This window comes from Schistocerca nitens, unplaced genomic scaffold, assembly GCF_023898315.1.
Source record: "Schistocerca nitens isolate TAMUIC-IGC-003100 unplaced genomic scaffold, iqSchNite1.1 HiC_scaffold_377, whole genome shotgun sequence".
In the NCBI taxonomy this organism is placed as follows: domain Eukaryota; kingdom Metazoa; phylum Arthropoda; class Insecta; order Orthoptera; family Acrididae; genus Schistocerca; species Schistocerca nitens.
This window is the reverse complement of record NW_026045911.1, coordinates 1,424,140-1,448,380: the sequence shown is the minus strand read 5'-3', so window position 1 is coordinate 1,448,380 and position 24,241 is coordinate 1,424,140. Positions and strand designations below refer to the sequence as shown.

Genomic DNA, 24,241 nt, shown 5'->3' with positions numbered 1-24,241 from the left:
CCAACGTTCGTTTTTCGCCCTCCTTGCGGAGCTTCAACCGAATGTAATCGGGGAAAACAGGCACATGATGCAATTACTGTCAGCACCGGGGTAAAGGGAGAGGAGGCGCTGGTCAGCTGTTGGGCTGCTACCAGCGTCAGTGGGAAGTCGGTGAAGTCGCCAGTTGCGCCAGAAGCCAGATATTACCGTAGTACGCCTACACACGCGTTCCAGTTATTCACGTTGCTTGCAGCCGCTCCATCCGCAAGAAGCGTGAGCCCGGATAGCTCAGTCGGTAGAGCATTAGGCTTTTAACCTAAGGGTCCAGGGTTCGAGTCCCTGTCCGGGCGAAGATTTTTAACGTTTCCGTAATGGCTCGTCTCGTAGCGATGGTAGCCCTGCCGTAATCAGTGCACGGAGTTCGTTTCCTGTCAAAATTCTGCGCAGACGGGTTTGATTTTTCACGATTCGAGGGACTCTTCAGTTACGAGCAGTCGTGGCCGAGTGGTTAAGGCGTCTGACTAGAAATCAGATTCCCTCTGGGAGCGTAGGTTCGAGTCCTACCGACTGCGTCCGTTTTTTCTTTTTTTGTTTAAGAAGAAGGAGCAGAAAATTTCGCAGTTTGCCTGTCGTTTTGGTACCTCGCCTCTCACAGCCGTTTATAGTGCCTGTCCTTTTGATAAGGGCGAATTCCAAGCGTCAGCTTTCGCGTCAGCCGAGCAAAGTCGGGACAAGTCGGGACATACTACAGGATGGTCTGCGTGGAGTAACGACGACAAAAACGTTAATTTAACAGCACGCGGCTCACATACTATATACGAAAAAACTAGCGTTACTTGCGGTGGCCGGGAATCGAACCCGGATCAACTGCTTGGAAGGCAACTATGCTCACCATTACACCACCACCGCACAGCCGCTCCGCGCGACGCCGCGCTGTGTCGGCTTCCCGCCCGCCAGCAGCGGCCCACGGTGATAGTAGCTGTAGGCGCTTTACGAGCTAGGAGGGTGCATCCACACGCATTCGGGTAGCGCCTCCACGCACGCTGCGTCTTTGGGCGAGACTAGTCGCCGCAGCCGCAAGGTTACTCACACGATAGTGATGAGTGGTCGTTTTAAGGCAGTGTAGTGGAGGACTCCGCGTGTGTAGCACTTTTTTCGGTTTCATCCGACGTCGCTGGGTGGCAATCCCACTTTCCCTGCAGAAAACTGCTCGGGAAGCACGGGCAGCTTGTCGAGCATCGGTGGTTCAGTGGCATGTGCCTCAGTAGTGCAGTAAGCAGCGCGTAAGTCTCATAATCTTAAGGTTTGCCGGCACGATAACTCAGCGTGTTCGGTCTGACAGTTATCTGCCCTCTGTAATAAAAGACTGAGTCAACGATGAACTTGAACGGGCGTCATCGGACGTCCGCCCCCAACAAATGCAACGAACGAAATGAGAAGAAAAAAAAAGTGGTAGAATGCTCGCTTAGCACGCGGGCGGCCCGGGTTCGATTCCCGGCCGATGTATCGTTCTGCTGTTATCGCTATAATGCTGCCGCACCGATTCCTCGCTTGAGCTCCGTCAGCCTCAGGAATGTATAGCAGGATTCGCTGTGAGAAGAACCAAACACGCAGCACGCAAGAGACCGTACTTGGACGGTCGCGTGCTATTTCTGAGCTGTAACGTCGGCCTGGCCCAACAGGCCGCTGTGTTCAGGCGCCGCAAGGGCGATGGACTGTAACCTCAGGCAGTGCTGCGTTCCGTTGAAAAAGCTGCGGCAGCAGTTTAATCTAGCAAGTCGGGAAAGCACGTGTAGCAACACAACAGATTCTTCAGAGCGCGCAAACTCTCTATCTCTAATATGCGAGACTTACCAAGTTTCCTGGAACGTTGCTCGCAACGTGCCTCGGTAGCGCAGTAGGTAGCGCGTAAGTCTCATAATCTTAAGGTCGTGAGTTCGATCCTCACCCGGGGCATTTAATTTGCTGTACATCACGGCTGAATTAACGGTGTTGCTGTTGCTAGGGAACGAACTTAATTGTCATTCGTTATCCACAAGGAGTCTACGCTCAGCGTCAAAATGTTTATTTCCAATTATGACAACGTACAACTTTGATCTTTCTCTTAACCTGTTATGAGTAAAATAACGAATAGTCAATTTCGAGCTGTGCGCAAATATGCTGGCAAACAGAGAACAGCAGTGAGTCCAGGTTCAGCACGAAATACGAGAGGAAACGGAGTGAACCTCACGTCATAGCGCAAATCCGGTGTGGTCTAGTGGCGCCGGCACGGTAGCTCAGCGCGCTCGGTCAGAGGGTTAGCTGCCCTCTGTAATTAAAAAAAACTGAGTTAATGGATCAACAACGAACTGGAACGGGTGTCTTTCGACGTCCTCCCAGAGCAGATACAACGAACGAAAACGAACAAAATGAGATTTAAAAAAAAAAAAAAAAGTGGCTAGGATACCTGGCTTTCACCCAGGAGGCCCGGGTTCGATTCCCGGTACCGGAACGGAAGTTTTTACGCACCCAACGCTCCATGTTTTGGCCTTCCAACGTTCGTTTTTCGCCCTCCTTGCGGAGCTTCAACCGAATGTAATCGGGGAAAACAGGCACATGATGCAATTACTGTCAGCACCGGGGTAAAGGGAGAGGAGGCGCTGGTCAGCTGTTGGGCTGCTACCAGCGTCAGTGGGAAGTCGGTGAAGTCGCCAGTTGCGCCAGAAGCCAGATATTACCGTAGTACGCCTACACACGCGTTCCAGTTATTCACGTTGCTTGCAGCCGCTCCATCCGCAAGAAGCGTGAGCCCGGATAGCTCAGTCGGTAGAGCATTAGGCTTTTAACCTAAGGGTCCAGGGTTCGAGTCCCTGTCCGGGCGAAGATTTTTAACGTTTCCGTAATGGCTCGTCTCGTAGCGATGGTAGCCCTGCCGTAATCAGTGCACGGAGTTCGTTTCCTGTCAAAATTCTGCGCAGACGGGTTTGATTTTTCACGATTCGAGGGACTCTTCAGTTACGAGCAGTCGTGGCCGAGTGGTTAAGGCGTCTGACTAGAAATCAGATTCCCTCTGGGAGCGTAGGTTCGAGTCCTACCGACTGCGTCCGTTTTTTCTTTTTTTGTTTAAGAAGAAGGAGCAGAAAATTTCGCAGTTTGCCTGTCGTTTTGGTACCTCGCCTCTCACAGCCGTTTATAGTGCCTGTCCTTTTGATAAGGGCGAATTCCAAGCGTCAGCTTTCGCGTCAGCCGAGCAAAGTCGGGACAAGTCGGGACATACTACAGGATGGTCTGCGTGGAGTAACGACGACAAAAACGTTAATTTAACAGCACGCGGCTCACATACTATATACGAAAAAACTAGCGTTACTTGCGGTGGCCGGGAATCGAACCCGGATCAACTGCTTGGAAGGCAACTATGCTCACCATTACACCACCACCGCACAGCCGCTCGCGACGCCGCGCTGTGTCGGCTTCCCGCCCGCCAGCAGCGGCCCACGGTGATAGTAGCTGTAGGCGCTTTACGAGCTAGGAGGGTGCATCCACACGCATTCGGGTAGCGCCTCCACGCACGCTGCGTCTTTGGGCGAGACTAGTCGCCGCAGCCGCAAGGTTACTCACACGATAGTGATGAGTGGTCGTTTTAAGGCAGTGTAGTGGAGGACTCCGCGTGTGTAGCACTTTTTTCGGTTTCATCCGACGTCGCTGGGTGGCAATCCCACTTTCCCTGCAGAAAACTGCTCGGGAAGCACGGGCAGCTTGTCGAGCATCGGTGGTTCAGTGGCATGTGCCTCAGTAGTGCAGTAAGCAGCGCGTAAGTCTCATAATCTTAAGGTTTGCCGGCACGATAACTCAGCGTGTTCGGTCTGACAGTTATCTGCCCTCTGTAATAAAAGACTGAGTCAACGATGAACTTGAACGGGCGTCATCGGACGTCCGCCCCCAACAAATGCAACGAACGAAATGAGAAGAAAAAAAAAGTGGTAGAATGCTCGCTTAGCACGCGGGCGGCCCGGGTTCGATTCCCGGCCGATGTATCGTTCTGCTGTTATCGCTATAATGCTGCCGCACCGATTCCTCGCTTGAGCTCCGTCAGCCTCAGGAATGTATAGCAGGATTCGCTGTGAGAAGAACCAAACACGCAGCACGCAAGAGACCGTACTTGGACGGTCGCGTGCTATTTCTGAGCTGTAACGTCGGCCTGGCCCAACAGGCCGCTGTGTTCAGGCGCCGCAAGGGCGATGGACTGTAACCTCAGGCAGTGCTGCGTTCCGTTGAAAAAGCTGCGGCAGCAGTTTAATCTAGCAAGTCGGGAAAGCACGTGTAGCAACACAACAGATTCTTCAGAGCGCGCAAACTCTCTATCTCTAATATGCGAGACTTACCAAGTTTCCTGGAACGTTGCTCGCAACGTGCCTCGGTAGCGCAGTAGGTAGCGCGTAAGTCTCATAATCTTAAGGTCGTGAGTTCGATCCTCACCCGGGGCATTTAATTTGCTGTACATCACGGCTGAATTAACGGTGTTGCTGTTGCTAGGGAACGAACTTAATTGTCATTCGTTATCCACAAGGAGTCTACGCTCAGCGTCAAAATGTTTATTTCCAATTATGACAACGTACAACTTTGATCTTTCTCTTAACCTGTTATGAGTAAAATAACGAATAGTCAATTTCGAGCTGTGCGCAAATATGCTGGCAAACAGAGAACAGCAGTGAGTCCAGGTTCAGCACGAAATACGAGAGGAAACGGAGTGAACCTCACGTCATAGCGCAAATCCGGTGTGGTCTAGTGGCGCCGGCACGGTAGCTCAGCGCGCTCGGTCAGAGGGTTAGCTGCCCTCTGTAATTAAAAAAAACTGAGTTAATGGATCAACAACGAACTGGAACGGGTGTCTTTCGACGTCCTCCCAGAGCAGATACAACGAACGAAAACGAACAAAATGAGATTTAAAAAAAAAAAAAAAAGTGGCTAGGATACCTGGCTTTCACCCAGGAGGCCCGGGTTCGATTCCCGGTACCGGAACGGAAGTTTTTACGCACCCAACGCTCCATGTTTTGGCCTTCCAACGTTCGTTTTTCGCCCTCCTTGCGGAGCTTCAACCGAATGTAATCGGGGAAAACAGGCACATGATGCAATTACTGTCAGCACCGGGGTAAAGGGAGAGGAGGCGCTGGTCAGCTGTTGGGCTGCTACCAGCGTCAGTGGGAAGTCGGTGAAGTCGCCAGTTGCGCCAGAAGCCAGATATTACCGTAGTACGCCTACACACGCGTTCCAGTTATTCACGTTGCTTGCAGCCGCTCCATCCGCAAGAAGCGTGAGCCCGGATAGCTCAGTCGGTAGAGCATTAGGCTTTTAACCTAAGGGTCCAGGGTTCGAGTCCCTGTCCGGGCGAAGATTTTTAACGTTTCCGTAATGGCTCGTCTCGTAGCGATGGTAGCCCTGCCGTAATCAGTGCACGGAGTTCGTTTCCTGTCAAAATTCTGCGCAGACGGGTTTGATTTTTCACGATTCGAGGGACTCTTCAGTTACGAGCAGTCGTGGCCGAGTGGTTAAGGCGTCTGACTAGAAATCAGATTCCCTCTGGGAGCGTAGGTTCGAGTCCTACCGACTGCGTCCGTTTTTTCTTTTTTTGTTTAAGAAGAAGGAGCAGAAAATTTCGCAGTTTGCCTGTCGTTTTGGTACCTCGCCTCTCACAGCCGTTTATAGTGCCTGTCCTTTTGATAAGGGCGAATTCCAAGCGTCAGCTTTCGCGTCAGCCGAGCAAAGTCGGGACAAGTCGGGACATACTACAGGATGGTCTGCGTGGAGTAACGACGACAAAAACGTTAATTTAACAGCACGCGGCTCACATACTATATACGAAAAAACTAGCGTTACTTGCGGTGGCCGGGAATCGAACCCGGATCAACTGCTTGGAAGGCAACTATGCTCACCATTACACCACCACCGCACAGCCGCTCCTCGCGACGCCGCGCTGTGTCGGCTTCCCGCCCGCCAGCAGCGGCCCACGGTGATAGTAGCTGTAGGCGCTTTACGAGCTAGGAGGGTGCATCCACACGCATTCGGGTAGCGCCTCCACGCACGCTGCGTCTTTGGGCGAGACTAGTCGCCGCAGCCGCAAGGTTACTCACACGATAGTGATGAGTGGTCGTTTTAAGGCAGTGTAGTGGAGGACTCCGCGTGTGTAGCACTTTTTTCGGTTTCATCCGACGTCGCTGGGTGGCAATCCCACTTTCCCTGCAGAAAACTGCTCGGGAAGCACGGGCAGCTTGTCGAGCATCGGTGGTTCAGTGGCATGTGCCTCAGTAGTGCAGTAAGCAGCGCGTAAGTCTCATAATCTTAAGGTTTGCCGGCACGATAACTCAGCGTGTTCGGTCTGACAGTTATCTGCCCTCTGTAATAAAAGACTGAGTCAACGATGAACTTGAACGGGCGTCATCGGACGTCCGCCCCCAACAAATGCAACGAACGAAATGAGAAGAAAAAAAAAGTGGTAGAATGCTCGCTTAGCACGCGGGCGGCCCGGGTTCGATTCCCGGCCGATGTATCGTTCTGCTGTTATCGCTATAATGCTGCCGCACCGATTCCTCGCTTGAGCTCCGTCAGCCTCAGGAATGTATAGCAGGATTCGCTGTGAGAAGAACCAAACACGCAGCACGCAAGAGACCGTACTTGGACGGTCGCGTGCTATTTCTGAGCTGTAACGTCGGCCTGGCCCAACAGGCCGCTGTGTTCAGGCGCCGCAAGGGCGATGGACTGTAACCTCAGGCAGTGCTGCGTTCCGTTGAAAAAGCTGCGGCAGCAGTTTAATCTAGCAAGTCGGGAAAGCACGTGTAGCAACACAACAGATTCTTCAGAGCGCGCAAACTCTCTATCTCTAATATGCGAGACTTACCAAGTTTCCTGGAACGTTGCTCGCAACGTGCCTCGGTAGCGCAGTAGGTAGCGCGTAAGTCTCATAATCTTAAGGTCGTGAGTTCGATCCTCACCCGGGGCATTTAATTTGCTGTACATCACGGCTGAATTAACGGTGTTGCTGTTGCTAGGGAACGAACTTAATTGTCATTCGTTATCCACAAGGAGTCTACGCTCAGCGTCAAAATGTTTATTTCCAATTATGACAACGTACAACTTTGATCTTTCTCTTAACCTGTTATGAGTAAAATAACGAATAGTCAATTTCGAGCTGTGCGCAAATATGCTGGCAAACAGAGAACAGCAGTGAGTCCAGGTTCAGCACGAAATACGAGAGGAAACGGAGTGAACCTCACGTCATAGCGCAAATCCGGTGTGGTCTAGTGGCGCCGGCACGGTAGCTCAGCGCGCTCGGTCAGAGGGTTAGCTGCCCTCTGTAATTAAAAAAAACTGAGTTAATGGATCAACAACGAACTGGAACGGGTGTCTTTCGACGTCCTCCCAGAGCAGATACAACGAACGAAAACGAACAAAATGAGATTTAAAAAAAAAAAAAAAAAGTGGCTAGGATACCTGGCTTTCACCCAGGAGGCCCGGGTTCGATTCCCGGTACCGGAACGGAAGTTTTTACGCACCCAACGCTCCATGTTTTGGCCTTCCAACGTTCGTTTTTCGCCCTCCTTGCGGAGCTTCAACCGAATGTAATCGGGGAAAACAGGCACATGATGCAATTACTGTCAGCACCGGGGTAAAGGGAGAGGAGGCGCTGGTCAGCTGTTGGGCTGCTACCAGCGTCAGTGGGAAGTCGGTGAAGTCGCCAGTTGCGCCAGAAGCCAGATATTACCGTAGTACGCCTACACACGCGTTCCAGTTATTCACGTTGCTTGCAGCCGCTCCATCCGCAAGAAGCGTGAGCCCGGATAGCTCAGTCGGTAGAGCATTAGGCTTTTAACCTAAGGGTCCAGGGTTCGAGTCCCTGTCCGGGCGAAGATTTTTAACGTTTCCGTAATGGCTCGTCTCGTAGCGATGGTAGCCCTGCCGTAATCAGTGCACGGAGTTCGTTTCCTGTCAAAATTCTGCGCAGACGGGTTTGATTTTTCACGATTCGAGGGACTCTTCAGTTACGAGCAGTCGTGGCCGAGTGGTTAAGGCGTCTGACTAGAAATCAGATTCCCTCTGGGAGCGTAGGTTCGAGTCCTACCGACTGCGTCCGTTTTTTCTTTTTTTGTTTAAGAAGAAGGAGCAGAAAATTTCGCAGTTTGCCTGTCGTTTTGGTACCTCGCCTCTCACAGCCGTTTATAGTGCCTGTCCTTTTGATAAGGGCGAATTCCAAGCGTCAGCTTTCGCGTCAGCCGAGCAAAGTCGGGACAAGTCGGGACATACTACAGGATGGTCTGCGTGGAGTAACGACGACAAAAACGTTAATTTAACAGCACGCGGCTCACATACTATATACGAAAAAACTAGCGTTACTTGCGGTGGCCGGGAATCGAACCCGGATCAACTGCTTGGAAGGCAACTATGCTCACCATTACACCACCACCGCACAGCCGCTCCTCGCGACGCCGCGCTGTGTCGGCTTCCCGCCCGCCAGCAGCGGCCCACGGTGATAGTAGCTGTAGGCGCTTTACGAGCTAGGAGGGTGCATCCACACGCATTCGGGTAGCGCCTCCACGCACGCTGCGTCTTTGGGCGAGACTAGTCGCCGCAGCCGCAAGGTTACTCACACGATAGTGATGAGTGGTCGTTTTAAGGCAGTGTAGTGGAGGACTCCGCGTGTGTAGCACTTTTTTCGGTTTCATCCGACGTCGCTGGGTGGCAATCCCACTTTCCCTGCAGAAAACTGCTCGGGAAGCACGGGCAGCTTGTCGAGCATCGGTGGTTCAGTGGCATGTGCCTCAGTAGTGCAGTAAGCAGCGCGTAAGTCTCATAATCTTAAGGTTTGCCGGCACGATAACTCAGCGTGTTCGGTCTGACAGTTATCTGCCCTCTGTAATAAAAGACTGAGTCAACGATGAACTTGAACGGGCGTCATCGGACGTCCGCCCCCAACAAATGCAACGAACGAAATGAGAAGAAAAAAAAAGTGGTAGAATGCTCGCTTAGCACGCGGGCGGCCCGGGTTCGATTCCCGGCCGATGTATCGTTCTGCTGTTATCGCTATAATGCTGCCGCACCGATTCCTCGCTTGAGCTCCGTCAGCCTCAGGAATGTATAGCAGGATTCGCTGTGAGAAGAACCAAACACGCAGCACGCAAGAGACCGTACTTGGACGGTCGCGTGCTATTTCTGAGCTGTAACGTCGGCCTGGCCCAACAGGCCGCTGTGTTCAGGCGCCGCAAGGGCGATGGACTGTAACCTCAGGCAGTGCTGCGTTCCGTTGAAAAAGCTGCGGCAGCAGTTTAATCTAGCAAGTCGGGAAAGCACGTGTAGCAACACAACAGATTCTTCAGAGCGCGCAAACTCTCTATCTCTAATATGCGAGACTTACCAAGTTTCCTGGAACGTTGCTCGCAACGTGCCTCGGTAGCGCAGTAGGTAGCGCGTAAGTCTCATAATCTTAAGGTCGTGAGTTCGATCCTCACCCGGGGCATTTAATTTGCTGTACATCACGGCTGAATTAACGGTGTTGCTGTTGCTAGGGAACGAACTTAATTGTCATTCGTTATCCACAAGGAGTCTACGCTCAGCGTCAAAATGTTTATTTCCAATTATGACAACGTACAACTTTGATCTTTCTCTTAACCTGTTATGAGTAAAATAACGAATAGTCAATTTCGAGCTGTGCGCAAATATGCTGGCAAACAGAGAACAGCAGTGAGTCCAGGTTCAGCACGAAATACGAGAGGAAACGGAGTGAACCTCACGTCATAGCGCAAATCCGGTGTGGTCTAGTGGCGCCGGCACGGTAGCTCAGCGCGCTCGGTCAGAGGGTTAGCTGCCCTCTGTAATTAAAAAAAACTGAGTTAATGGATCAACAACGAACTGGAACGGGTGTCTTTCGACGTCCTCCCAGAGCAGATACAACGAACGAAAACGAACAAAATGAGATTTAAAAAAAAAAAAAAAAAAGTGGCTAGGATACCTGGCTTTCACCCAGGAGGCCCGGGTTCGATTCCCGGTACCGGAACGGAAGTTTTTACGCACCCAACGCTCCATGTTTTGGCCTTCCAACGTTCGTTTTTCGCCCTCCTTGCGGAGCTTCAACCGAATGTAATCGGGGAAAACAGGCACATGATGCAATTACTGTCAGCACCGGGGTAAAGGGAGAGGAGGCGCTGGTCAGCTGTTGGGCTGCTACCAGCGTCAGTGGGAAGTCGGTGAAGTCGCCAGTTGCGCCAGAAGCCAGATATTACCGTAGTACGCCTACACACGCGTTCCAGTTATTCACGTTGCTTGCAGCCGCTCCATCCGCAAGAAGCGTGAGCCCGGATAGCTCAGTCGGTAGAGCATTAGGCTTTTAACCTAAGGGTCCAGGGTTCGAGTCCCTGTCCGGGCGAAGATTTTTAACGTTTCCGTAATGGCTCGTCTCGTAGCGATGGTAGCCCTGCCGTAATCAGTGCACGGAGTTCGTTTCCTGTCAAAATTCTGCGCAGACGGGTTTGATTTTTCACGATTCGAGGGACTCTTCAGTTACGAGCAGTCGTGGCCGAGTGGTTAAGGCGTCTGACTAGAAATCAGATTCCCTCTGGGAGCGTAGGTTCGAGTCCTACCGACTGCGTCCGTTTTTTCTTTTTTTGTTTAAGAAGAAGGAGCAGAAAATTTCGCAGTTTGCCTGTCGTTTTGGTACCTCGCCTCTCACAGCCGTTTATAGTGCCTGTCCTTTTGATAAGGGCGAATTCCAAGCGTCAGCTTTCGCGTCAGCCGAGCAAAGTCGGGACAAGTCGGGACATACTACAGGATGGTCTGCGTGGAGTAACGACGACAAAAACGTTAATTTAACAGCACGCGGCTCACATACTATATACGAAAAAACTAGCGTTACTTGCGGTGGCCGGGAATCGAACCCGGATCAACTGCTTGGAAGGCAACTATGCTCACCATTACACCACCACCGCACAGCCGCTCCTCGCGACGCCGCGCTGTGTCGGCTTCCCGCCCGCCAGCAGCGGCCCACGGTGATAGTAGCTGTAGGCGCTTTACGAGCTAGGAGGGTGCATCCACACGCATTCGGGTAGCGCCTCCACGCACGCTGCGTCTTTGGGCGAGACTAGTCGCCGCAGCCGCAAGGTTACTCACACGATAGTGATGAGTGGTCGTTTTAAGGCAGTGTAGTGGAGGACTCCGCGTGTGTAGCACTTTTTTCGGTTTCATCCGACGTCGCTGGGTGGCAATCCCACTTTCCCTGCAGAAAACTGCTCGGGAAGCACGGGCAGCTTGTCGAGCATCGGTGGTTCAGTGGCATGTGCCTCAGTAGTGCAGTAAGCAGCGCGTAAGTCTCATAATCTTAAGGTTTGCCGGCACGATAACTCAGCGTGTTCGGTCTGACAGTTATCTGCCCTCTGTAATAAAAGACTGAGTCAACGATGAACTTGAACGGGCGTCATCGGACGTCCGCCCCCAACAAATGCAACGAACGAAATGAGAAGAAAAAAAAAGTGGTAGAATGCTCGCTTAGCACGCGGGCGGCCCGGGTTCGATTCCCGGCCGATGTATCGTTCTGCTGTTATCGCTATAATGCTGCCGCACCGATTCCTCGCTTGAGCTCCGTCAGCCTCAGGAATGTATAGCAGGATTCGCTGTGAGAAGAACCAAACACGCAGCACGCAAGAGACCGTACTTGGACGGTCGCGTGCTATTTCTGAGCTGTAACGTCGGCCTGGCCCAACAGGCCGCTGTGTTCAGGCGCCGCAAGGGCGATGGACTGTAACCTCAGGCAGTGCTGCGTTCCGTTGAAAAAGCTGCGGCAGCAGTTTAATCTAGCAAGTCGGGAAAGCACGTGTAGCAACACAACAGATTCTTCAGAGCGCGCAAACTCTCTATCTCTAATATGCGAGACTTACCAAGTTTCCTGGAACGTTGCTCGCAACGTGCCTCGGTAGCGCAGTAGGTAGCGCGTAAGTCTCATAATCTTAAGGTCGTGAGTTCGATCCTCACCCGGGGCATTTAATTTGCTGTACATCACGGCTGAATTAACGGTGTTGCTGTTGCTAGGGAACGAACTTAATTGTCATTCGTTATCCACAAGGAGTCTACGCTCAGCGTCAAAATGTTTATTTCCAATTATGACAACGTACAACTTTGATCTTTCTCTTAACCTGTTATGAGTAAAATAACGAATAGTCAATTTCGAGCTGTGCGCAAATATGCTGGCAAACAGAGAACAGCAGTGAGTCCAGGTTCAGCACGAAATACGAGAGGAAACGGAGTGAACCTCACGTCATAGCGCAAATCCGGTGTGGTCTAGTGGCGCCGGCACGGTAGCTCAGCGCGCTCGGTCAGAGGGTTAGCTGCCCTCTGTAATTAAAAAAAAACTGAGTTAATGGATCAACAACGAACTGGAACGGGTGTCTTTCGACGTCCTCCCAGAGCAGATACAACGAACGTAAACGAACAAAATGAGATTAAAAAAAAAAAAAAAAAGTGGCTAGGATACCTGGCTTTCACCCAGGAGGCCCGGGTTCGATTCCCGGTACCGGAACGGAAGTTTTTACGCACCCAACGCTCCATGTTTTGGCCTTCCAACGTTCGTTTTTCGCCCTCCTTGCGGAGCTTCAACCGAATGTAATCGGGGAAAACAGGCACATGATGCAATTACTGTCAGCACCGGGGTAAAGGGAGAGGAGGCGCTGGTCAGCTGTTGGGCTGCTACCAGCGTCAGTGGGAAGTCGGTGAAGTCGCCAGTTGCGCCAGAAGCCAGATATTACCGTAGTACGCCTACACACGCGTTCCAGTTATTCACGTTGCTTGCAGCCGCTCCATCCGCAAGAAGCGTGAGCCCGGATAGCTCAGTCGGTAGAGCATTAGGCTTTTAACCTAAGGGTCCAGGGTTCGAGTCCCTGTCCGGGCGAAGATTTTTAACGTTTCCGTAATGGCTCGTCTCGTAGCGATGGTAGCCCTGCCGTAATCAGTGCACGGAGTTCGTTTCCTGTCAAAATTCTGCGCAGACGGGTTTGATTTTTCACGATTCGAGGGACTCTTCAGTTACGAGCAGTCGTGGCCGAGTGGTTAAGGCGTCTGACTAGAAATCAGATTCCCTCTGGGAGCGTAGGTTCGAGTCCTACCGACTGCGTCCGTTTTTTCTTTTTTTGTTTAAGAAGAAGGAGCAGAAAATTTCGCAGTTTGCCTGTCGTTTTGGTACCTCGCCTCTCACAGCCGTTTATAGTGCCTGTCCTTTTGATAAGGGCGAATTCCAAGCGTCAGCTTTCGCGTCAGCCGAGCAAAGTCGGGACAAGTCGGGACATACTACAGGATGGTCTGCGTGGAGTAACGACGACAAAAACGTTAATTTAACAGCACGCGGCTCACATACTATATACGAAAAAACTAGCGTTACTTGCGGTGGCCGGGAATCGAACCCGGATCAACTGCTTGGAAGGCAACTATGCTCACCATTACACCACCACCGCACAGCCGCTCCTCGCGACGCCGCGCTGTGTCGGCTTCCCGCCCGCCAGCAGCGGCCCACGGTGATAGTAGCTGTAGGCGCTTTACGAGCTAGGAGGGTGCATCCACACGCATTCGGGTAGCGCCTCCACGCACGCTGCGTCTTTGGGCGAGACTAGTCGCCGCAGCCGCAAGGTTACTCACACGATAGTGATGAGTGGTCGTTTTAAGGCAGTGTAGTGGAGGACTCCGCGTGTGTAGCACTTTTTTCGGTTTCATCCGACGTCGCTGGGTGGCAATCCCACTTTCCCTGCAGAAAACTGCTCGGGAAGCACGGGCAGCTTGTCGAGCATCGGTGGTTCAGTGGCATGTGCCTCAGTAGTGCAGTAAGCAGCGCGTAAGTCTCATAATCTTAAGGTTTGCCGGCACGATAACTCAGCGTGTTCGGTCTGACAGTTATCTGCCCTCTGTAATAAAAGACTGAGTCAACGATGAACTTGAACGGGCGTCATCGGACGTCCGCCCCCAACAAATGCAACGAACGAAATGAGAAGAAAAAAAAAGTGGTAGAATGCTCGCTTAGCACGCGGGCGGCCCGGGTTCGATTCCCGGCCGATGTATCGTTCTGCTGTTATCGCTATAATGCTGCCGCACCGATTCCTCGCTTGAGCTCCGTCAGCCTCAGGAATGTATAGCAGGATTCGCTGTGAGAAGAACCAAACACGCAGCACGCAAGAGACCGTACTTGGACGGTCGCGTGCTATTTCTGAGCTGTAACGTCGGCCTGGCCCAACAGGCCGCTGTGTTCAGGCGCCGCAAGGGCGATGGACTGTAACCTCAGGCAGTGCTGCGTTCCGTTGAAAAAGCTGCGGCAGCAGTTTAATCTAGCAAGTCGGGAAAGCACGTGTAGCAACACAACAGATTCTTCAGAGCGCGCAAACTCTCTATCTCTAATATGCGAGACTTACCAAGTTTCCTGGAACGTTGCTCGCAACGTGCCTCGGTAGCGCAGTAGGTAGCGCGTAAGTCTCATAATCTTAAGGTCGTGAGTTCGATCCTCACCCGGGGCATTTAATTTGCTGTACATCACGGCTGAATTAACGGTGTTGCTGTTGCTAGGGAACGAACTTAATTGTCATTCGTTATCCACAAGGAGTCTACGCTCAGCGTCAAAATGTTTATTTCCAATTATGACAACGTACAACTTTGATCTTTCTCTTAACCTGTTATGAGTAAAATAACGAATAGTCAATTTCGAGCTGTGCGCAAATATGCTGGCAAACAGAGAACAGCAGTGAGTCCAGGTTCAGCACGAAATACGAGAGGAAACGGAGTGAACCTCACGTCATAGCGCAAATCCGGTGTGGTCTAGTGGCGCCGGCACGGTAGCTCAGCGCGCTCGGTCAGAGGGTTAGCTGCCCTCTGTAATTAAAAAAAAACTGAGTTAATGGATCAACAACGAACTGGAACGGGTGTCTTTCGACGTCCTCCCAGAGCAGATACAACGAACGTAAACGAACAAAATGAGATTAAAAAAAAAAAAAAAAGTGGCTAGGATACCTGGCTTTCACCCAGGAGGCCCGGGTTCGATTCCCGGTACCGGAACGGAAGTTTTTACGCACCCAACGCTCCATGTTTTGGCCTTCCAACGTTCGTTTTTCGCCCTCCTTGCGGAGCTTCAACCGAATGTAATCGGGGAAAACAGGCACATGATGCAATTACTGTCAGCACCGGGGTAAAGGGAGAGGAGGCGCTGGTCAGCTGTTGGGCTGCTACCAGCGTCAGTGGGAAGTCGGTGAAGTCGCCAGTTGCGCCAGAAGCCAGATATTACCGTAGTACGCCTACACACGCGTTCCAGTTATTCACGTTGCTTGCAGCCGCTCCATCCGCAAGAAGCGTGAGCCCGGATAGCTCAGTCGGTAGAGCATTAGGCTTTTAACCTAAGGGTCCAGGGTTCGAGTCCCTGTCCGGGCGAAGATTTTTAACGTTTCCGTAATGGCTCGTCTCGTAGCGATGGTAGCCCTGCCGTAATCAGTGCACGGAGTTCGTTTCCTGTCAAAATTCTGCGCAGACGGGTTTGATTTTTCACGATTCGAGGGACTCTTCAGTTACGAGCAGTCGTGGCCGAGTGGTTAAGGCGTCTGACTAGAAATCAGATTCCCTCTGGGAGCGTAGGTTCGAGTCCTACCGACTGCGTCCGTTTTTTCTTTTTTTGTTTAAGAAGAAGGAGCAGAAAATTTCGCAGTTTGCCTGTCGTTTTGGTACCTCGCCTCTCACAGCCGTTTATAGTGCCTGTCCTTTTGATAAGGGCGAATTCCAAGCGTCAGCTTTCGCGTCAGCCGAGCAAAGTCGGGACAAGTCGGGACATACTACAGGATGGTCTGCGTGGAGTAACGACGACAAAAACGTTAATTTAACAGCACGCGGCTCACATACTATATACGAAAAAACTAGCGTTACTTGCGGTGGCCGGGAATCGAACCCGGATCAACTGCTTGGAAGGCAACTATGCTCACCATTACACCACCACCGCACAGCCGCTCCTCGCGACGCCGCGCTGTGTCGGCTTCCCGCCCGCCAGCAGCGGCCCACGGTGATAGTAGCTGTAGGCGCTTTACGAGCTAGGAGGGTGCATCCACACGCATTCGGGTAGCGCCTCCACGCACGCTGCGTCTTTGGGCGAGACTAGTCGCCGCAGCCGCAAGGTTACTCACACGATAGTGATGAGTGGTCGTTTTAAGGCAGTGTAGTGGAGGACTCCGCGTGTGTAGCACTTTTTTCGGTTTCATCCGACGTCGCTGGGTGGCAATCCCACTTTCCCTGCAGAAAACTGCTCGGGAAGCACGGGCAGCTTGTCGAGCATCGGTGGTTCAGTGGCATGTGCCTCAGTAGTGCAGTAAGCAGCGCGTAAGTCTCATAATCTTAAGGTTTGCCGGCACGATAACTCAGCGTGTTCGGTCTGACAGTTATCTGCCCTCTGTAATAAAAGACTGAGTCAACGATGAACTTGAACGGGCGTCATCGGACGTCCGCCCCCAACAAATGCAACGAACGAAATGAGAAGAAAAAAAAAGTGGTAGAATGCTCGCTTAGCACGCGGGCGGCCCGGGTTCGATTCCCGGCCGATGTATCGTTCTGCTGTTATCGCTATAATGCTGCCGCACCGATTCCTCGCTTGAGCTCCGTCAGCCTCAGGAATGTATAGCAGGATTCGCTGTGAGAAGAACCAAACACGCAGCACGCAAGAGACCGTACTTGGACGGTCGCGTGCTATTTCTGAGCTGTAACGTCGGCCTGGCCCAACAGGCCGCTGTGTTCAGGCGCCGCAAGGGCGATGGACTGTAACCTCAGGCAGTGCTGCGTTCCGTTGAAAAAGCTGCGGCAGCAGTTTAATCTAGCAAGTCGGGAAAGCACGTGTAGCAACACAACAGATTCTTCAGAGCGCGCAAACTCTCTATCTCTAATATGCGAGACTTACCAAGTTTCCTGGAACGTTGCTCGCAACGTGCCTCGGTAGCGCAGTAGGTAGCGCGTAAGTCTCATAATCTTAAGGTCGTGAGTTCGATCCTCACCCGGGGCATTTAATTTGCTGTACATCACGGCTGAATTAACGGTGTTGCTGTTGCTAGGGAACGAACTTAATTGTCATTCGTTATCCACAAGGAGTCTACGCTCAGCGTCAAAATGTTTATTTCCAATTATGACAACGTACAACTTTGATCTTTCTCTTAACCTGTTATGAGTAAAATAACGAATAGTCAATTTCGAGCTGTGCGCAAATATGCTGGCAAACAGAGAACAGCAGTGAGTCCAGGTTCAGCACGAAATACGAGAGGAAACGGAGTGAACCTCACGTCATAGCGCAAATCCGGTGTGGTCTAGTGGCGCCGGCACGGTAGCTCAGCGCGCTCGGTCAGAGGGTTAGCTGCCCTCTGTAATTAAAAAAAAACTGAGTTAATGGATCAACAACGAACTGGAACGGGTGTCTTTCGACGTCCTCCCAGAGCAGATACAACGAACGAAAACGAACAAAATGAGATTTTAAAAAAAAAAAAAAGTGGCTAGGATACCTGGCTTTCACCCAGGAGGCCCGGGTTCGATTCCCGGTACCGGAACGGAAGTTTTTACGCACCCAACGCTCCATGTTTTGGCCTTCCAACGTTCGTTTTTCGCCCTCCTTGCGGAGCTTCAACCGAATGTAATCGGGGAAAACAGGCACATGATGCAATTACTGTCAGCACCGGGGTAAAGGGAGAGGAGGCGCTGGTCAGCTGTTGGGCTGCTACCAGCGTCAGTGGGAAGTCGGTGAAGTCGCCAGTTGCGCCAGAAGCCAGATATTACCGTAGTACGCCTACACACGCGTTCCAGTTATTCACGTTGCTTGCAGCCGCTCCATCCGCAAGAAGCGTGAGCCCGGATAGCTCAGTCGGTAGAGCATTAGGCTTTTAACCTAAGGGTCCAGGGTTCGAGTCCCTGTCCGGGCGAAGATTTTTAACGTTTCCGTAATGGCTCGTCTCGTAGCGATGGTAGCCCTGCCGTAATCAGTGCACGGAGTTCGTTTCCTGTCAAAATTCTGCGCAGACGGGTTTGATTTTTCACGATTCGAGGGACTCTTCAGTTACGAGCAGTCGTGGCCGAGTGGTTAAGGCGTCTGACTAGAAATCAGATTCCCTCTGGGAGCGTAGGTTCGAGTCCTACCGACTGCGTCCGTTTTTTCTTTTTTTGTTTAAGAAGAAGGAGCAGAAAATTTCGCAGTTTGCCTGTCGTTTTGGTACCTCGCCTCTCACAGCCGTTTATAGTGCCTGTCCTTTTGATAAGGGCGAATTCCAAGCGTCAGCTTTCGCGTCAGCCGAGCAAAGTCGGGACAAGTCGGGACATACTACAGGATGGTCTGCGTGGAGTAACGACGACAAAAACGTTAATTTAACAGCACGCGGCTCACATACTATATACGAAAAAACTAGCGTTACTTGCGGTGGCCGGGAATCGAACCCGGATCAACTGCTTGGAAGGCAACTATGCTCACCATTACACCACCACCGCACAGCCGCTCCTCGCGACGCCGCGCTGTGTCGGCTTCCCGCCCGCCAGCAGCGGCCCACGGTGATAGTAGCTGTAGGCGCTTTACGAGCTAGGAGGGTGCATCCACACGCATTCGGGTAGCGCCTCCACGCACGCTGCGTCTTTGGGCGAGACTAGTCGCCGCAGCCGCAAGGTTACTCACACGATAGTGATGAGTGGTCGTTTTAAGGCAGTGTAGTGGAGGACTCCGCGTGTGTAGCACTTTTTTCGGTTTCATCCGACGTCGCTGGGTGGCAATCCCACTTTCCCTGCAGAAAACTGCTCGGGAAGCACGGGCAGCTTGTCGAGCATCGGTGGTTCAGTGGCATGTGCCTCAGTAGTGCAGTAAGCAGCGCGTAAGTCTCATAATCTTAAGGTTTGCCGGCACGATAACTCAGCGTGTTCGGTCTGACAGTTATCTGCCCTCTGTAATAAAAGACTGAGTCAACGATGAACTTGAACGGGCGTCATCGGACGTCCGCCCCCAACAAATGCAACGAACGAAATGAGAAGAAAAAAAAAGTGGTAGAATGCTCGCTTAGCACGCGGGCGGCCCGGGTTCGATTCCCGGCCGATGTATCGTTCTGCTGTTATCGCTATAATGCTGCCGCACCGATTCCTCGCTTGAGCTCCGTCAGCCTCAGGAATGTATAGCAGGATTCGCTGTGAGAAGAACCAAACACGCAGCACGCAAGAGACCGTACTTGGACGGTCGCGTGCTATTTCTGAGCTGTAACGTCGGCCTGGCCCAACAGGCCGCTGTGTTCAGGCGCCGCAAGGGCGATGGACTGTAACCTCAGGCAGTGCTGCGTTCCGTTGAAAAAGCTGCGGCAGCAGTTTAATCTAGCAAGTCGGGAAAGCACGTGTAGCAACACAACAGATTCTTCAGAGCGCGCAAACTCTCTATCTCTAATATGCGAGACTTACCAAGTTTCCTGGAACGTTGCTCGCAACGTGCCTCGGTAGCGCAGTAGGTAGCGCGTAAGTCTCATAATCTTAAGGTCGTGAGTTCGATCCTCACCCGGGGCATTTAATTTGCTGTACATCACGGCTGAATTAACGGTGTTGCTGTTGCTAGGGAACGAACTTAATTGTCATTCGTTATCCACAAGGAGTCTACGCTCAGCGTCAAAATGTTTATTTCCAATTATGACAACGTACAACTTTGATCTTTCTCTTAACCTGTTATGAGTAAAATAACGAATAGTCAATTTCGAGCTGTGCGCAAATATGCTGGCAAACAGAGAACAGCAGTGAGTCCAGGTTCAGCACGAAATACGAGAGGAAACGGAGTGAACCTCACGTCATAGCGCAAATCCGGTGTGGTCTAGTGGCGCCGGCACGGTAGCTCAGCGCGCTCGGTCAGAGGGTTAGCTGCCCTCTGTAATTAAAAAAAAACTGAGTTAATGGATCAACAACGAACTGGAACGGGTGTCTTTCGACGTCCTCCCAGAGCAGATACAACGAACGAAAACGAACAAAATGAGATTTTAAAAAAAAAAAAAAAAGTGGCTAGGATACCTGGCTTTCACCCAGGAGGCCCGGGTTCGATTCCCGGTACCGGAACGGAAGTTTTTACGCACCCAACGCTCCATGTTTTGGCCTTCCAACGTTCGTTTTTCGCCCTCCTTGCGGAGCTTCAACCGAATGTAATCGGGGAAAACAGGCACATGATGCAATTACTGTCAGCACCGGGGTAAAGGGAGAGGAGGCGCTGGTCAGCTGTTGGGCTGCTACCAGCGTCAGTGGGAAGTCGGTGAAGTCGCCAGTTGCGCCAGAAGCCAGATATTACCGTAGTACGCCTACACACGCGTTCCAGTTATTCACGTTGCTTGCAGCCGCTCCATCCGCAAGAAGCGTGAGCCCGGATAGCTCAGTCGGTAGAGCATTAGGCTTTTAACCTAAGGGTCCAGGGTTCGAGTCCCTGTCCGGGCGAAGATTTTTAACGTTTCCGTAATGGCTCGTCTCGTAGCGATGGTAGCCCTGCCGTAATCAGTGCACGGAGTTCGTTTCCTGTCAAAATTCTGCGCAGACGGGTTTGATTTTTCACGATTCGAGGGACTCTTCAGTTACGAGCAGTCGTGGCCGAGTGGTTAAGGCGTCTGACTAGAAATCAGATTCCCTCTGGGAGCGTAGGTTCGAGTCCTACCGACTGCGTCCGTTTTTTCTTTTTTTGTTTAAGAAGAAGGAGCAGAAAATTTCGCAGTTTGCCTGTCGTTTTGGTACCTCGCCTCTCACAGCCGTTTATAGTGCCTGTCCTTTTGATAAGGGCGAATTCCAAGCGTCAGCTTTCGCGTCAGCCGAGCAAAGTCGGGACAAGTCGGGACATACTACAGGATGGTCTGCGTGGAGTAACGACGACAAAAACGTTAATTTAACAGCACGCGGCTCACATACTATATACGAAAAAACTAGCGTTACTTGCGGTGGCCGGGAATCGAACCCGGATCAACTGCTTGGAAGGCAACTATGCTCACCATTACACCACCACCGCACAGCCGCTCCTCGCGACGCCGCGCTGTGTCGGCTTCCCGCCCGCCAGCAGCGGCCCACGGTGATAGTAGCTGTAGGCGCTTTACGAGCTAGGAGGGTGCATCCACACGCATTCGGGTAGCGCCTCCACGCACGCTGCGTCTTTGGGCGAGACTAGTCGCCGCAGCCGCAAGGTTACTCACACGATAGTGATGAGTGGTCGTTTTAAGGCAGTGTAGTGGAGGACTCCGCGTGTGTAGCACTTTTTTCGGTTTCATCCGACGTCGCTGGGTGGCAATCCCACTTTCCCTGCAGAAAACTGCTCGGGAAGCACGGGCAGCTTGTCGAGCATCGGTGGTTCAGTGGCATGTGCCTCAGTAGTGCAGTAAGCAGCGCGTAAGTCTCATAATCTTAAGGTTTGCCGGCACGATAACTCAGCGTGTTCGGTCTGACAGTTATCTGCCCTCTGTAATAAAAGACTGAGTCAACGATGAACTTGAACGGGCGTCATCGGACGTCCGCCCCCAACAAATGCAACGAACGAAATGAGAAGAAAAAAAAAGTGGTAGAATGCTCGCTTAGCACGCGGGCGGCCCGGGTTCGATTCCCGGCCGATGTATCGTTCTGCTGTTATCGCTATAATGCTGCCGCACCGATTCCTCGCTTGAGCTCCGTCAGCCTCAGGAATGTATAGCAGGATTCGCTGTGAGAAGAACCAAACACGCAGCACGCAAGAGACCGTACTTGGACGGTCGCGTGCTATTTCTGAGCTGTAACGTCGGCCTGGCCCAACAGGCCGCTGTGTTCAGGCGCCGCAAGGGCGATGGACTGTAACCTCAGGCAGTGCTGCGTTCCGTTGAAAAAGCTGCGGCAGCAGTTTAATCTAGCAAGTCGGGAAAGCACGTGTAGCAACACAACAGATTCTTCAGAGCGCGCAAACTCTCTATCTCTAATATGCGAGACTTACCAAGTTTCCTGGAACGTTGCTCGCAACGTGCCTCGGTAGCGCAGTAGGTAGCGCGTAAGTCTCATAATCTTAAGGTCGTGAGTTCGATCCTCACCCGGGGCATTTAATTTGCTGTACATCACGGCTGAATTAACGGTGTTGCTGTTGCTAGGGAACGAACTTAATTGTCATTCGTTATCCACAAGGAGTCTACGCTCAGCGTCAAAATGTTTATTTCCAATTATGACAACGTACAACTTTGATCTTTCTCTTAACCTGTTATGAGTAAAATAACGAATAGTCAATTTCGAGCTGTGCGCAAATATGCTGGCAAACAGAGAACAGCAGTGAGTCCAGGTTCAGCACGAAATACGAGAGGAAACGGAGTGAACCTCACGTCATAGCGCAAATCCGGTGTGGTCTAGTGGCGCCGGCACGGTAGCTCAGCGCGCTCGGTCAGAGGGTTAGCTGCCCTCTGTAATTAAAAAAAAACTGAGTTAATGGATCAACAACGAACTGGAACGGGTGTCTTTCGACGTCCTCCCAGAGCAGATACAACGAACGTAAACGAACAAAATGAGATTAAAAAAAAAAAAAAAAAGTGGCTAGGATACCTGGCTTTCACCCAGGAGGCCCGGGTTCGATTCCCGGTACCGGAACGGAAGTTTTTACGCACCCAACGCTCCATGTTTTGGCCTTCCAACGTTCGTTTTTCGCCCTCCTTGCGGAGCTTCAACCGAATGTAATCGGGGAAAACAGGCACATGATGCAATTACTGTCAGCACCGGGGTAAAGGGAGAGGAGGCGCTGGTCAGCTGTTGGGCTGCTACCAGCGTCAGTGGGAAGTCGGTGAAGTCGCCAGTTGCGCCAGAAGCCAGATATTACCGTAGTACGCCTACACACGCGTTCCAGTTATTCACGTTGCTTGCAGCCGCTCCATCCGCAAGAAGCGTGAGCCCGGATAGCTCAGTCGGTAGAGCATTAGGCTTTTAACCTAAGGGTCCAGGGTTCGAGTCCCTGTCCGGGCGAAGATTTTTAACGTTTCCGTAATGGCTCGTCTCGTAGCGATGGTAGCCCTGCCGTAATCAGTGCACGGAGTTCGTTTCCTGTCAAAATTCTGCGCAGACGGGTTTGATTTTTCACGATTCGAGGGACTCTTCAGTTACGAGCAGTCGTGGCCGAGTGGTTAAGGCGTCTGACTAGAAATCAGATTCCCTCTGGGAGCGTAGGTTCGAGTCCTACCGACTGCGTCCGTTTTTTCTTTTTTTGTTTAAGAAGAAGGAGCAGAAAATTTCGCAGTTTGCCTGTCGTTTTGGTACCTCGCCTCTCACAGCCGTTTATAGTGCCTGTCCTTTTGATAAGGGCGAATTCCAAGCGTCAGCTTTCGCGTCAGCCGAGCAAAGTCGGGACAAGTCGGGACATACTACAGGATGGTCTGCGTGGAGTAACGACGACAAAAACGTTAATTTAACAGCACGCGGCTCACATACTATATACGAAAAAACTAGCGTTACTTGCGGTGGCCGGGAATCGAACCCGGATCAACTGCTTGGAAGGCAACTATGCTCACCATTACACCACCACCGCACAGCCGCTCCTCGCGACGCCGCGCTGTGTCGGCTTCCCGCCCGCCAGCAGCGGCCCACGGTGATAGTAGCTGTAGGCGCTTTACGAGCTAGGAGGGTGCATCCACACGCATTCGGGTAGCGCCTCCACGCACGCTGCGTCTTTGGGCGAGACTAGTCGCCGCAGCCGCAAGGTTACTCACACGATAGTGATGAGTGGTCGTTTTAAGGCAGTGTAGTGGAGGACTCCGCGTGTGTAGCACTTTTTTCGGTTTCATCCGACGTCGCTGGGTGGCAATCCCACTTTCCCTGCAGAAAACTGCTCGGGAAGCACGGGCAGCTTGTCGAGCATCGGTGGTTCAGTGGCATGTGCCTCAGTAGTGCAGTAAGCAGCGCGTAAGTCTCATAATCTTAAGGTTTGCCGGCACGATAACTCAGCGTGTTCGGTCTGACAGTTATCTGCCCTCTGTAATAAAAGACTGAGTCAACGATGAACTTGAACGGGCGTCATCGGACGTCCGCCCCCAACAAATGCAACGAACGAAATGAGAAGAAAAAAAAAGTGGTAGAATGCTCGCTTAGCACGCGGGCGGCCCGGGTTCGATTCCCGGCCGATGTATCGTTCTGCTGTTATCGCTATAATGCTGCCGCACCGATTCCTCGCTTGAGCTCCGTCAGCCTCAGGAATGTATAGCAGGATTCGCTGTGAGAAGAACCAAACACGCAGCACGCAAGAGACCGTACTTGGACGGTCGCGTGCTATTTCTGAGCTGTAACGTCG

The 24,241-nt window shown here is 51.9% G+C and overlaps 39 non-coding genes across 39 annotated transcripts; 29 read left to right on the top strand and 10 right to left on the bottom strand.

Annotated features, from left to right (window-relative positions):
• Positions 1-256: 256 nt before the first annotated feature.
• Trnak-uuu (transfer RNA lysine (anticodon UUU)) lies at positions 257-329 on the top strand. Its single transcript has one exon. It is a non-coding gene; the product is annotated as a tRNA-Lys (tRNA).
• Positions 330-469: 140 nt separating this feature from the next.
• On the top strand, positions 470-551 carry Trnas-aga (transfer RNA serine (anticodon AGA)). Its single transcript has one exon. It is a non-coding gene; the product is annotated as a tRNA-Ser (tRNA).
• A 265-nt stretch (positions 552-816) lies between these two features.
• Trnag-ucc (transfer RNA glycine (anticodon UCC)) lies at positions 817-888 on the bottom strand. Its single transcript has one exon. It is a non-coding gene; the product is annotated as a tRNA-Gly (tRNA).
• Positions 889-1,862: 974 nt separating this feature from the next.
• On the top strand, positions 1,863-1,935 carry Trnam-cau (transfer RNA methionine (anticodon CAU)). The gene has a single exon. It is a non-coding gene; the product is annotated as a tRNA-Met (tRNA).
• Positions 1,936-2,766: 831 nt separating this feature from the next.
• Positions 2,767-2,839, top strand: Trnak-uuu (transfer RNA lysine (anticodon UUU)). Its single transcript has one exon. It is a non-coding gene; the product is annotated as a tRNA-Lys (tRNA).
• Positions 2,840-2,979: 140 nt separating this feature from the next.
• Trnas-aga (transfer RNA serine (anticodon AGA)) lies at positions 2,980-3,061 on the top strand. The gene has a single exon. It is a non-coding gene; the product is annotated as a tRNA-Ser (tRNA).
• Positions 3,062-3,326: 265 nt separating this feature from the next.
• Trnag-ucc (transfer RNA glycine (anticodon UCC)) lies at positions 3,327-3,398 on the bottom strand. Its single transcript has one exon. It is a non-coding gene; the product is annotated as a tRNA-Gly (tRNA).
• A 971-nt stretch (positions 3,399-4,369) lies between these two features.
• Trnam-cau (transfer RNA methionine (anticodon CAU)) lies at positions 4,370-4,442 on the top strand. The gene has a single exon. It is a non-coding gene; the product is annotated as a tRNA-Met (tRNA).
• Positions 4,443-5,273: 831 nt separating this feature from the next.
• On the top strand, positions 5,274-5,346 carry Trnak-uuu (transfer RNA lysine (anticodon UUU)). The gene has a single exon. It is a non-coding gene; the product is annotated as a tRNA-Lys (tRNA).
• A 140-nt stretch (positions 5,347-5,486) lies between these two features.
• Positions 5,487-5,568, top strand: Trnas-aga (transfer RNA serine (anticodon AGA)). Its single transcript has one exon. It is a non-coding gene; the product is annotated as a tRNA-Ser (tRNA).
• Positions 5,569-5,833: 265 nt separating this feature from the next.
• On the bottom strand, positions 5,834-5,905 carry Trnag-ucc (transfer RNA glycine (anticodon UCC)). The gene has a single exon. It is a non-coding gene; the product is annotated as a tRNA-Gly (tRNA).
• A 974-nt stretch (positions 5,906-6,879) lies between these two features.
• Trnam-cau (transfer RNA methionine (anticodon CAU)) lies at positions 6,880-6,952 on the top strand. Its single transcript has one exon. It is a non-coding gene; the product is annotated as a tRNA-Met (tRNA).
• An 832-nt stretch (positions 6,953-7,784) lies between these two features.
• Trnak-uuu (transfer RNA lysine (anticodon UUU)) lies at positions 7,785-7,857 on the top strand. The gene has a single exon. It is a non-coding gene; the product is annotated as a tRNA-Lys (tRNA).
• A 140-nt stretch (positions 7,858-7,997) lies between these two features.
• On the top strand, positions 7,998-8,079 carry Trnas-aga (transfer RNA serine (anticodon AGA)). The gene has a single exon. It is a non-coding gene; the product is annotated as a tRNA-Ser (tRNA).
• A 265-nt stretch (positions 8,080-8,344) lies between these two features.
• On the bottom strand, positions 8,345-8,416 carry Trnag-ucc (transfer RNA glycine (anticodon UCC)). Its single transcript has one exon. It is a non-coding gene; the product is annotated as a tRNA-Gly (tRNA).
• Positions 8,417-9,390: 974 nt separating this feature from the next.
• On the top strand, positions 9,391-9,463 carry Trnam-cau (transfer RNA methionine (anticodon CAU)). Its single transcript has one exon. It is a non-coding gene; the product is annotated as a tRNA-Met (tRNA).
• An 833-nt stretch (positions 9,464-10,296) lies between these two features.
• Positions 10,297-10,369, top strand: Trnak-uuu (transfer RNA lysine (anticodon UUU)). Its single transcript has one exon. It is a non-coding gene; the product is annotated as a tRNA-Lys (tRNA).
• A 140-nt stretch (positions 10,370-10,509) lies between these two features.
• On the top strand, positions 10,510-10,591 carry Trnas-aga (transfer RNA serine (anticodon AGA)). Its single transcript has one exon. It is a non-coding gene; the product is annotated as a tRNA-Ser (tRNA).
• A 265-nt stretch (positions 10,592-10,856) lies between these two features.
• Trnag-ucc (transfer RNA glycine (anticodon UCC)) lies at positions 10,857-10,928 on the bottom strand. The gene has a single exon. It is a non-coding gene; the product is annotated as a tRNA-Gly (tRNA).
• A 974-nt stretch (positions 10,929-11,902) lies between these two features.
• Positions 11,903-11,975, top strand: Trnam-cau (transfer RNA methionine (anticodon CAU)). The gene has a single exon. It is a non-coding gene; the product is annotated as a tRNA-Met (tRNA).
• An 832-nt stretch (positions 11,976-12,807) lies between these two features.
• Trnak-uuu (transfer RNA lysine (anticodon UUU)) lies at positions 12,808-12,880 on the top strand. Its single transcript has one exon. It is a non-coding gene; the product is annotated as a tRNA-Lys (tRNA).
• A 140-nt stretch (positions 12,881-13,020) lies between these two features.
• Positions 13,021-13,102, top strand: Trnas-aga (transfer RNA serine (anticodon AGA)). The gene has a single exon. It is a non-coding gene; the product is annotated as a tRNA-Ser (tRNA).
• Positions 13,103-13,367: 265 nt separating this feature from the next.
• On the bottom strand, positions 13,368-13,439 carry Trnag-ucc (transfer RNA glycine (anticodon UCC)). Its single transcript has one exon. It is a non-coding gene; the product is annotated as a tRNA-Gly (tRNA).
• Positions 13,440-14,413: 974 nt separating this feature from the next.
• On the top strand, positions 14,414-14,486 carry Trnam-cau (transfer RNA methionine (anticodon CAU)). The gene has a single exon. It is a non-coding gene; the product is annotated as a tRNA-Met (tRNA).
• Positions 14,487-15,317: 831 nt separating this feature from the next.
• On the top strand, positions 15,318-15,390 carry Trnak-uuu (transfer RNA lysine (anticodon UUU)). The gene has a single exon. It is a non-coding gene; the product is annotated as a tRNA-Lys (tRNA).
• A 140-nt stretch (positions 15,391-15,530) lies between these two features.
• Positions 15,531-15,612, top strand: Trnas-aga (transfer RNA serine (anticodon AGA)). Its single transcript has one exon. It is a non-coding gene; the product is annotated as a tRNA-Ser (tRNA).
• Positions 15,613-15,877: 265 nt separating this feature from the next.
• On the bottom strand, positions 15,878-15,949 carry Trnag-ucc (transfer RNA glycine (anticodon UCC)). The gene has a single exon. It is a non-coding gene; the product is annotated as a tRNA-Gly (tRNA).
• Positions 15,950-16,923: 974 nt separating this feature from the next.
• Trnam-cau (transfer RNA methionine (anticodon CAU)) lies at positions 16,924-16,996 on the top strand. Its single transcript has one exon. It is a non-coding gene; the product is annotated as a tRNA-Met (tRNA).
• Positions 16,997-17,827: 831 nt separating this feature from the next.
• Positions 17,828-17,900, top strand: Trnak-uuu (transfer RNA lysine (anticodon UUU)). The gene has a single exon. It is a non-coding gene; the product is annotated as a tRNA-Lys (tRNA).
• Positions 17,901-18,040: 140 nt separating this feature from the next.
• Positions 18,041-18,122, top strand: Trnas-aga (transfer RNA serine (anticodon AGA)). The gene has a single exon. It is a non-coding gene; the product is annotated as a tRNA-Ser (tRNA).
• A 265-nt stretch (positions 18,123-18,387) lies between these two features.
• Positions 18,388-18,459, bottom strand: Trnag-ucc (transfer RNA glycine (anticodon UCC)). Its single transcript has one exon. It is a non-coding gene; the product is annotated as a tRNA-Gly (tRNA).
• Positions 18,460-19,433: 974 nt separating this feature from the next.
• On the top strand, positions 19,434-19,506 carry Trnam-cau (transfer RNA methionine (anticodon CAU)). The gene has a single exon. It is a non-coding gene; the product is annotated as a tRNA-Met (tRNA).
• An 833-nt stretch (positions 19,507-20,339) lies between these two features.
• Trnak-uuu (transfer RNA lysine (anticodon UUU)) lies at positions 20,340-20,412 on the top strand. Its single transcript has one exon. It is a non-coding gene; the product is annotated as a tRNA-Lys (tRNA).
• A 140-nt stretch (positions 20,413-20,552) lies between these two features.
• Positions 20,553-20,634, top strand: Trnas-aga (transfer RNA serine (anticodon AGA)). Its single transcript has one exon. It is a non-coding gene; the product is annotated as a tRNA-Ser (tRNA).
• Positions 20,635-20,899: 265 nt separating this feature from the next.
• On the bottom strand, positions 20,900-20,971 carry Trnag-ucc (transfer RNA glycine (anticodon UCC)). Its single transcript has one exon. It is a non-coding gene; the product is annotated as a tRNA-Gly (tRNA).
• Positions 20,972-21,945: 974 nt separating this feature from the next.
• Positions 21,946-22,018, top strand: Trnam-cau (transfer RNA methionine (anticodon CAU)). Its single transcript has one exon. It is a non-coding gene; the product is annotated as a tRNA-Met (tRNA).
• An 832-nt stretch (positions 22,019-22,850) lies between these two features.
• Trnak-uuu (transfer RNA lysine (anticodon UUU)) lies at positions 22,851-22,923 on the top strand. The gene has a single exon. It is a non-coding gene; the product is annotated as a tRNA-Lys (tRNA).
• A 140-nt stretch (positions 22,924-23,063) lies between these two features.
• Positions 23,064-23,145, top strand: Trnas-aga (transfer RNA serine (anticodon AGA)). The gene has a single exon. It is a non-coding gene; the product is annotated as a tRNA-Ser (tRNA).
• Positions 23,146-23,410: 265 nt separating this feature from the next.
• On the bottom strand, positions 23,411-23,482 carry Trnag-ucc (transfer RNA glycine (anticodon UCC)). The gene has a single exon. It is a non-coding gene; the product is annotated as a tRNA-Gly (tRNA).
• Between the last annotated feature and the right edge of the window lie 759 nt (positions 23,483-24,241).